Raw genomic sequence first — 11,039 nt, 5'->3', positions numbered from 1 at the left:
TCTCTACTTCGACCATCATCAATTATTTTACTCCCTAAATAGCAAAACTCCTTTACTACTCTAAGTGTCTCATTTCCTAATCTAATCCCCTCAGCATCACCCGATTTAATTTGACTACATTCCATTATCCTCGTTTTGCTTTTGTTGATGTTCATCTTATATCCTCCTTTCAAGACACTGTCCATTCCGTTCAACTGCTCTTCCAAGTCCTTTGCTGTCTCTAACAGAATTACAATGTCATCGGCGAACCTCAAAGTTTTTACTTCTTCTCCATGAATTTTAATACCTACTCCGAATTTTTCTTTTGTTTCCTTTACTGCTTGCTCAATATACAGATTGAATAACATCGGGGAGAGGCTACAACCCTGTCTCACTCCTTTCCCAACCACTGCTTCCCTTTCATGCCCCTCGACTCTTATAACTGCCATCTGGTTTCTGTACAAATTGTAAATAGCCTTTCGCTCCCTGTATTTTACCCCTGCCACCTTCAGAATTTGAAAGAGAGTATTCGAGTTAACGTTGTCAAAAGCTTTCTCTAAGTCTACAAATGCTAGATACGTAGGTTTGCCTTTTCTTAATCTTTCTTCTAAGATAAGTCGTAAGGTTAGTATTGCTTCACGTGTTCCAACATTTCTACGGAATCCTAACTGATCTTCCCCGAGGTCCGCTTCTACCAGTTTTTCCATTCGTCTGTAAAGAATTCGCGTTAGTATTTGGCAGCTGTGACTTATTAAACTGATAGTTCGGTAATTTTCACATCTGTCAACACCTGCTTTCTTAGGGATTGGAATTATTATATTCTTCTTGAAGTCTGTGGGTATTTCGCCTGTCTCATACATCTTGCTCACCAGATGGTAGAGTTTTGTCATGACTGGCTCTCCCAAGGCGATCAGTAGTTCTAATGGAATGTTGTCTACTCCCGGGGCCTTGTTTCGACTCAGGTCTTTCAGTGCTCTGTCAAACTCTTCACGCAGTATCTTATCTCCCATTTCATCTTCATCTACATCCTCTTCCATTTCCATAATATCGTCCTCAAGTACATCGCCCTTGTATAAACCCTCTATATACTCCTTCCACCTTTCTGCCTTCCCTTCTTTGCTTAGAACTGGGTTGCCATCTGAGCTCTTGATATTCATACAAGTGGTTCTCTTCTCTCCAAAGGCTAAACGTTGCTACAGCTAATTTTAGCTGGAGTGCCGCCGCTGTGAACGGAGTGTCCACACCAATTTCTTATGCGTCGTACGGAGGGTGGAGCGCTCCGTTCTGCACTTGACGCCAGTTCAGAGAAGAGTCTCTCTTGTCCTAGTGGCAGAAGTACCTCCCTCCACTTGTGTTCCTTTTTCACGTCACGGCTTTTTTCGACCAATAGGAGAGTTCCTCTTATTTTGTAGAAACACCCTCTTCCAATCGCAACGTCCCTTCTATCAAACTGCATCGAAACTTCAGTAGTTTTCTCCTTCCTAGTGAGTTTCCGCCAATCGGACGTTTTGTGCCTAAAGTACATTAACTTTTATGTGTGTCGCACTGGCTGGACGAAAATGCGTCACTTGTTTTTGTTCGTATCCCATTGGAATTTCGAAACGCAGTTTTCTAAAGCTTCTTCTCTGCCCTTGTAGCGATGCCCTCGCTGCAGGTGGCCCTCCAACTTGAATCACCTGGCCTGGGGTCGCTGTCCTCTTTCCTGCCACCCCTTTAAGTTGTTTCCAGCGTAATTCCCCGAAGCGCGGTTTCGCTACGCCGTTGTGGAGCTAGCTTTTCAAAACTAAAAGCGACATGTGTTCCCTGTTCTACCTTCCGCTCAAAGACATGCATTGTATAAGAATGGTGTATTACTGTCGATTGACTGTCATCCCTTTTTGCATTACATATTGATAGGCAAATGTTCTCATAACTGTCGATTTACATTAGGTGTCATCTGAACAAGAACATAAAAAATAAGAGTTAAAGGATCAAAAACTCAAAGATAGATAATCAGAGAGTCAACAGAGATCATCAAAAACAGCCCCACAGAGCATCCCAGACGGCCCCAGAGAGCATCCCAGAGTGCCCCAGAGAGCATCCCAGAGTGCCCCTGAGAGCTAAAACACTAAGAAGAATCGATTCTCGACTTTTGGCAAGATCAATGTGTAGTAGTGTTTAATAGATAACAACACCAAGAATAATCGCTTCTCGGCTTTTGGCAAGATCAATGTGTAGTAGTATTTAATAGATAAGAAGCTCTTCTTGTGCTACATTATTTGGTGTAAGAGTAAAGGTGTCCACTGTCTTGTAGACTGCCATTCTTGATCTTCTTGTATATCTCCTCCTCCTGTACGGCATGGCTGTGTGCTTCGTGCGGCTGCCTCGAGTAGAATGAGCGCGCCGCTGCCTGTACACCGGATGTAGCTACTGATAAGAACTGGGTGCGGCAGGAAGTAGCGCCCTGATAAACCGCAATGGCGGCACCGGAAACTGGTCTTTCCAGCGGATCGCGCTTAGTTAAAACTTAGCGCGATCCTCGCCAGGCGCCTCGTGCAGCGGCGAAGTCCCGTTCAAGGTCAATTGCCAAGACGGCGGCGCACACAGCCATCTATTAAATACTACTACACATTGATCTTGCCAAAAGCCGAGAAGCGATTATTCTTGGTGTTTTAGCTCTCTGGAGCACTCTGGGATGCTCTCTGGGGCACTCTGGGATGCTTTCTGGCTCTCTTTTTTTATGCTTTCTGTTCACTATCTGATTATCTATCGCTCAGTTTTTGTTCCTTTATCTTTTATTTTTTATTTTTTTATTTTTTTTTATTTTATTATTCAGTATAAAGTTGCGAATCATCCTTATCTATCTCCTGAGATTTTTTTTTTTTTAAAGTCTACCTCTACTTTAATTTTAAATTCTTATCTCTTACAAGGGGAGGCCGCCAATTGTGAAATTTAGATTCGATTCATATTGCGCATAATAAAAGCTCATAGCCAGAGGTGTAATGTGGCAAAGCACCAAGATGCACTTCTCAGCCGTTGTCGAGAAAATCGACAGTTAAAAGAAACCGTAGAGGTGAAATACTCTCTAGGATTTGTAACTTCCTACAGCGTCGTGGCGCAGCGGTAAGCGCTCGGGTTCGTAATCTGAAGGTCGCCGGATCGAATCTCGCGCCATGCCACTTTTTTTTTTTTTTTTAGTATTTGTTTTATATATATAATCAGTTGCAACAATTATGCATATAATAAGTTGTTGAAAGTCGTTTGTCGTGGAAAAACTGGCGACTTCGAACATGATTATGTTTTCTGCAAACAAAGTTGTATTTCACAAATGTTATTAATTGTCTTCATAATGTTTACACGTGTAGTTAACGGAAGACGTAGAAACGATATTCCGAAACGACTACGTATAGTGTAAGTCAAACGTTCTAATTAGAGACTCCATGATATATATATATATATATATTTGAATTACAAAAAACAAATACTAAAGAAAAAATGCATGACGCGAGATTCGATCCGGCGACCTTCGACTCACGAACCCAAGCCTTTACCGCTGCGCCACGACTCTATAGAAATTTATACATCGTAGAGAGTATTTCACCGCAACGGTTTCTATTAACTGTCGATTTTCTCGACAACGGCTGAGAAGTGCATCTTGGTGCTTTGCCACATTACACCTCTGGCCATGAGCTTTTCTTATGCGCAGTATGAATCGAATCTGAATTTCACAATTGGCGGCCTCCCCTTGTTAGATAAGGTGCGAATGTGACCTTTTATTCTGCCACCTTACAACTGTTTCACTCGGCGATTATTCTAACAGGACCACAGGACCACCTATAGTTCTGAGAACGCGGCAGCTCTTCGCCAGACTGAACCACTGAACAGCGGCCTCAGGGAAGTGCTCGAGTGCCCAGGGCATCCACCGTCGTCCCCGGGATGAGATCAAGAAGCTTTCAGGCGGACGGGCTCAGGATGAAAAGTGGCGAGCGATCGATTGTGCAAATGTCGGCCGCGTTAATGGCGGCGAGCGGCCCTGTTTGCCCTGCGACATGGCGCTAATGGCCGGGGATCATTCTCCGGCTGACACAGTGCGTTGTTTGTCTCAGTTCCGCAGTCGAGAGAGCTAGAGCCAACAACAGTGTGGGAATGCTACACTTTCCTCGTTTCTACTGCGCAAAACCATTCTAGTGTTCGTTACAGCACAGCTGAGGCAGACAGGGAGGTCCAGAAAAGTGAAGACACTCTCTAACGGGCAGTATAAATGAAACAAAATGACAAACTCTTACAATCCTAGCACGACGGGATGTTTAGCTCGTTCTGTATTGATAGCTTCTCCTGATCAACATTTCCCTAGGTCCCCCGTAGGTAGAAGTCAAGAGGTGTGAGATCTGGAGACCGTGATGGGTACTCAACAGCTCCTCTTCGACTTGTCCATCGTCCAGGTAGATGTTCATTTAAGTTGGTTCTGACATCTCTGTGGCAGTGAGGCGGAGCCCCATCATATTCCTTTAAGATTTCTTCCAAATTCTAGATATATTTCGCAGGCTACGGTTAGCGTGTATGATAATAAATGCTCTAACATCTATAGATTTTCTCATTTGCACCCATATCGTCGCTGGAATGAGTTCGCATTGGTTTCTGTTCCAGTTACAGAGCCTCTTTACCGCCTCACGAGACCTCAACGACACCAGGTGGTACTGAATCTCGAGACGGCCAGCGGTCAAGTTTTTTGGCTTGTCAGTGTAGATTTCGTCAGGTAGTAGAACATTAGTTAATGGCGTTATTTGTGTACTTTGCCATAAATTTTGTTGTTACATGCACGGGTTGGGCAAGCTAATGAAGTTAAATACTACGTGTTCCAGGCTGCTTTCTTCGTTATGAACTTCCAACATGATGGAATAATGACAGGTCAGCAACTTCACCTACTCAGTATAACGGAAGACCTGCCAAAGTTGCAAACTTAAGTTTGTTCTTTTATCTGATGACTAATTTTAGGCTGCGATGCCTTTTCAAATCATCCAGATAGTCAAAATGGTATTTGCAAAAATACAAAACCATGTCAAAAATATATATGTATTATGATGTGAAAATGAGCAGTTACAGTGCATACAGCGAAGCCTCGTTTCGTTAAAGATTTCTAGAGACCACATTGTAAAATTCATTCTTAATCATCTAAACAGTTGTAATATATCATTGATTTTTTATCCCCAGCTGTATATTTTTTTAATTTCGTAATAAATGTGCAGGAGGGCCTGCAAAGTAAACGGTATATTACAGTTGTCTGAAATATCAAAACACCTGCTGTTCTCTTGTGACGAACGTGTTGGCTATAGCCTTAATCATCTGCCATTCCATTCTTTCACTCCAGGATTCCTTCATGGTTCCTTTTTCCTGTCTTCAGACCACTTTGTGCCAGTTTTCTTTACCCTCTTGCCTCGGAATACGCCCATTTCTGTACCTTTATCCCTAATATCTCTCTTCCCATAGCTTTGTCTTACGTTATTCCTTTCCAAATCTCTTGAAACCAGGGGTTTGTTAATTTGTTTTCGCTGGGGTATTGGGAGATCTGCGTGGTGAATCGATTGTCATCTATTGTGTAAATATGCCGAAAACTTAGTAATATTTCCTTCTTTATTTTTCTAAAATGTTTTGTATGTTCTGAAAAATTTGATCGATAGTTCTTAATTTCCCAAACGCTGCATTTTTCTAGTTTCACTATGCTGTAGTGCATAACTCTAGGCGTTTTAGAAAAGAACTTTTTGTTATACATGTTCGTAGTAATACCATACGCTTTTTCCATCTCGTGTAGCCTTTCCTCTAAAGCAGGTTTTTGAAACCCGTTTCCTTGAATATTCACCTCCGATATATTTGAAATCTTTCACCATTTCTGGTTGCCCAGTATCTGCTCTGAAACATTTTCGTGCACTTTTTACACATCTCATAAATTTTGTTTCCTCTGCCGAGATTTTTGAAGCAGTCGTGTTTCTGGGAAATCAGGTTATGGTGCTTGTGTTCTCGTCATGGGTAGTATGAAGTACTGGTCGTTTTCTTAAAAAAGTAATTAAAATCTTTTCCTTTAGCCAGAGCAGAATTGCGTTTAGAAGAGATTTTTACATACTAACTGTATGAAACACTGATGTAGGAGAGATCTCCTGTTTAGTTTAGTTTTTCTTTCATTTTCCGTGGATCATATTCACTATACCTCGCCATGATCCACAGTGTGTAAGTTGGTTTCCAAATAAATGCTGTCCATTTTCAGACCTGTATTTATTGCTTTAATCTAAGAAAAGTTGATAAATGCAAGTAAACCACGAACAAATTTTTTTGTCTAGTCAGGCATTCATCTGTGTAGTAGGACGAGCTGTGAAGTCGGAAGTATTTCCTTATCTGCCACCCACGACCTTTAATTCGCAAGGGAGGTAGTAAAATACTGCTACTGCTGCATACTTAGTTTCCCTCTGTGCAAGAGTAAAGTTATGTTGTGGACATTAGAGGATATCTTTGGCGCTACTGTTATTATTTTACTTATTGCTTTAGAATAAGCCCTGATTCTTCATAAAAAAACTTCCTCAAAGCGAAAGTGTATTCTGAAGCTGCTGTCAGCAAATTTTCTTTTTAACATTTGCCTACGCGATGATAGAATCTGAGACATTACGTATTATCCTTACAGTACGTTTCTGTGCGATGAATACACTGTGTCTGTACATGAAATTGCCCGAGAAAATTATTCTATATGACAGCAAGGAATAGAACTATGCAAAGTAATCCAATATACTGATGCTTTAATGGCACAAATCAGCGTTATACGTAGAACAGGTGTTGCAGAACTCGGATACTTGAGAAAATCTGTAATATGTGGTTTCCAGTTGAAGTTCTGATCGGTATTCACGGGCGGTAATTTTGAACAGTTAGTTTCACTTGTTCGCTGCTTCCGTAGTATGAGGTTATTGATGATGTATCTTTCCTTGTATACAATTGAAATACCTCTGTTTTTCTCTAAGTGACAAGCCATTTACTGACGACTGAGGAATAATACTGCTGAATATTTCATTTATAGTTACTTGCATTTGTGCTGATCTTTTGCGAATGATTATAAGCAAAGAACGCAATTTGTGCTTTATCCGAGTGAGGTGGAAGGCTATATTTTCTAGAGCAGGAGTGGACCTAGAATTGAACCCTGTGAAACACAAATAGTATTTTGTCCTCATTGAGGAGGAAATTCATTTTCAGAGCTGCGCGAGCTGTCTAAAACAACCGTTTTCTTCAATTAAGTTAAGTTTGAGCATTTCCTCTTACATTTTATACACAGAAAGTCATATACTTTAAGCTTCTCCAAAAGAATGTGTAATGCATATCACACTCGCGATCATTCTTCTTGAGGATGAACCTGCATCTTTTTCCGTCACAGGGGGCTCCCCATTGTACTTAGGACGTGGGTAAACCGATATAGCAACAAAGACCCGGCGTCTGTGTGAGACAGCAGGTTGAGGGCAGTTAACGTGTGCTTACTTGTTCTTCAGAGGCAGCGAATATGCCTCAAGTTTCGCAGTTGTGTTTTGTCTTCTATTTCTAGGGATTTCTAGATCTAGGACGGCAGTGGTGCTAGGCGGACAAACGTCACTCGGTCGACGAGGTCACGTGAGGGTTGTGGTTTGGTGAGGGGGCGAGGGGAAGTGGTGCCCCCTCTCTCTGTCACATCTCGTGTTGGTTGCGGTCTTTCTTGCTCCAGTGGCGGAAAATCCGCGCAGAGTGAGTCGGGAAGGCGACCGAGGCAGAGGAGCGCGACCTATTCTTGGCAGTCGTAAGGTAGAGGGGGGGGGGGAGGCACAGAGTATCTTTCTACTGGAGAATGGAGGGAAGCGAGAGAGAGAGAGAGAGAGAGAGAGAGACAGAGAGAGAGAGAAAGAGAGAGAGAGAGAGAGAGAGAGAGAGACAGAGAGAGAGAGAGATAGAGAGTGAGAGGGAAGGAAAATAGGCCGTGGAGGGAGGGAGATGTGGGCAGACTGGGTCCAGAGGCTGCGCCGCTGGATGACTGCGATGCTGGAGGGAAGGGGCAGGGGGCTTTGTCCAGCTCCAGCAAGGGGGTGAGCCTTCCTTGAGTGGCTGGTCGCGCTAGAGAAGGGGTGGGGTAGAAGTGAGACGTAACGAGGCGACCACGGTGGGACGAGTCGATACCGCAGCAGGCGGCTACGATTCTGTGGCTGCGACATGGGTCACCAGGGGGCATCTGACTGCATTAGCGAGTACGAGAAGCACTCCACGTAAAAGAGGTCTCCCGTAATAGTACAGGAGGCTGTGAGCGTTCTATGGAATACTGTCAGACCGCAAGAAATATAAGGCCGCAGCTTGGTGGCTATATTGTCACCAGTTGTCAGCCAATTTGATTTTTTTCTTTTAAGGACAAAGCGAAAGTTCTAGAAAGGAGAGGTCCCCAGTGGTGTCATCAATACTGTGATGTAAGTTAAGATCCCAGCTAAGTCACACTGTAGCCATTCACGCAGGTGGGTCCTCATTTGGAAGAAATTGCCAAAAAAAAAAAAAATCGGAATTTTGCGTACCTGACGAGATTCGAACGCACAAACTCCTGCATGTGAGGCTGGTATCGTATCCATTATACCATGCAACCAGACTGTACATTCCACCTTTTTTAACGCTGCTGATTGTCACACAGAGTTCCGAATTTTTTTCGTCATTTACTCGGAAACGAGCTCCCCACCAGGGTGAATGGCTGTAGTGTGACATACCTGGGATCTTAACCTACATCACCGTATAGGTAGTTCCAAAAACTCGATCGCACAGAGCCGAGGACCTCTCTTTCTGAGAGACAGCATATCAAGCGAAAAATTTATATGTGAGGATCTTTCAAAATTAATGCAGGCGTCCTACAAGGCGACGGTTTATCTCCACTCCTTATCAGAAAATTGCAAGAATTTTGAGTCAAAAAGTGAAAGAAATCAGGACATCAGCACTCTTTCTAGGAAGGAAGAACAAAGGTGTTGCAATAAATTGGGAGTGGTCGACCGCAACCTTGATGTCATGCATACTTCCCCTCACGTTCAGATGCAGTCCAGCATCGGGCCACTCTCATACCCGAATGCTCCACAAATCTGGATATTGCTCGATTCGACCAGCCGGCCAAATGGATACTCAAAACGAGGACACTTTCAAACTCTCTCAGGTGCTGATAATGCGATCTCACACGAGTAAACGACACCTTCGTGTCCTTCAGAGTGACCAATATCTGAACCTGTTCTCGTCCCTTGTATACTCTACCAGTTCCGGTAAACGCAACCATCATTAAATCACCCTGGTGGCCGTTTTGCCTGCATCAGAGAATCGCAGATCTAATTATTTACGTACCTGCCGTTGTACCAACATTACACTGGCAACCGACCTTGTTTTCTGCGTTCTTCGCTTTTTTGTCGGGCAGTGTAGTACTCTGCTAATATCTCTCATATGTTAGCCATACAAATAATGATAGTTCAGAAATTGGCTGAGTACTCTGTTTACAGCAAGCGTTTAAGGGATCTGTGTTGTGAAAAGTGGAACTTTGATGTAAAGATTTTGGATCTACGGTATCTTCGCGATTTTCGAAAACGCCTAACACCACAACAAGTGTAATCGCTTTCTTTACCCTTAGACAGCCTTTCAAGTTAAATAAAGTTTGTTTACAACTGATTTTCAGAATTCGGTCTTGTTGGTGATTCAGTCAACGATCAATTTCCTGATGATATCCTTAGATAGACTGCGCTATATTCGATTTTTGACGAATATTTATCCTTGTAAAAGGTCTGTTGCCGATTAATTCCGCACAATTCGACGAAAGCTCAAAAACAGGCTCTTATCAGTTGTATGTAAATACTTAAAAACTTCGGCTGAAGAAATGCAGAACCAGCGTACACCATCATAAAAGAAAAGGAAACTAGGAGATGTTCGCACGACCCGAAAACCGAGAAGCAGTCATCCTTTTTGGCTGTTTTGAGCTGAATCTAAAAAATAAAGTGATTCGCTCACGAAGTACATCCAATATAAAGATCGCTTCCTTCTTTGCTTGTGCTTGAACATGTTATTACCTTACTTTAGGGTAGGGATTCCCACTCATTTCCTCTGATGGAGCACTTTGAGAATCAAACTACTTTGTTAGAACACGTTGTTTACTTTGAAGATTGATAAAATTTTAAGAAATGATGAAAACTACTTTTATTCAGTGATTACTTCAATTTTAAATCATAATAATTTTTATAAAATAATTAATGTCTTCAAAACGTGGAAAAAACGACATGTTATTAATAGTTATTCACGGAGCACTTACTCATCTACCGCAGAACATTTGTACTCAGTAGAACACAGTATGGGACACCCTGCTTTAGAGTATTCGAAAACAGATAGCACTGAACTGTGCTCAACATTTTGACTCCTGCAGGTCATTCATAATATCACAAAAAAAAAACCGAAAACATCGCAATATTCTTCTGCACTAATGTGGCAACTGTAAATCAGAACGTCAAACAATGGATTATCTGACGGACATAAAACACTAAATTAATGTCTTATTGCACGTATTCTCGTGATGAATCGCATAACAACTCCTCTTTGTTTCTTTATGTTACAAAAAACGGGTGGACAGAGATTTTAATCACCTTAGGAACCTGCTGAATCATTGCTACAATAATGTTGTTGAGGCACTAACGTCAGACTGCAAAAACTGTTTGCAGATTTGTTCCGATAGCTTGCTATGGCGTACGACTCTTAATGACAAATATGTTTAGAAACAATAACACAATTTGCACCAATGAAATTTCTTTCATTGTTTTTGTAACACTAGAGTTTCGATCATTCTGAGCTCCGTAGCTGACCGATACTAAGGATAATGATTAATAAAGACCAGCACAGCTGATTGATTCACATGTATTGCGCGACGATCGGTTTAGTTCGTTAGAACATTATCAGGCTGCCGAGTAGTCCCAATATCGCGATTTACCAGAGCTCTCAAATCATAACAACTCGGCAGCCTGATATTGTCCTAACGAACTAAACTGATCCTGGCGTAATAAATGTGTATCATTACAGCTTTGGTGGTT

This window comes from Schistocerca serialis, chromosome 12 (genome assembly GCF_023864345.2).
Source record: "Schistocerca serialis cubense isolate TAMUIC-IGC-003099 chromosome 12, iqSchSeri2.2, whole genome shotgun sequence".
Lineage (NCBI taxonomy): Eukaryota > Metazoa > Arthropoda > Insecta > Orthoptera > Acrididae > Schistocerca > Schistocerca serialis.
This window is presented reverse-complemented; position numbering follows the sequence as displayed.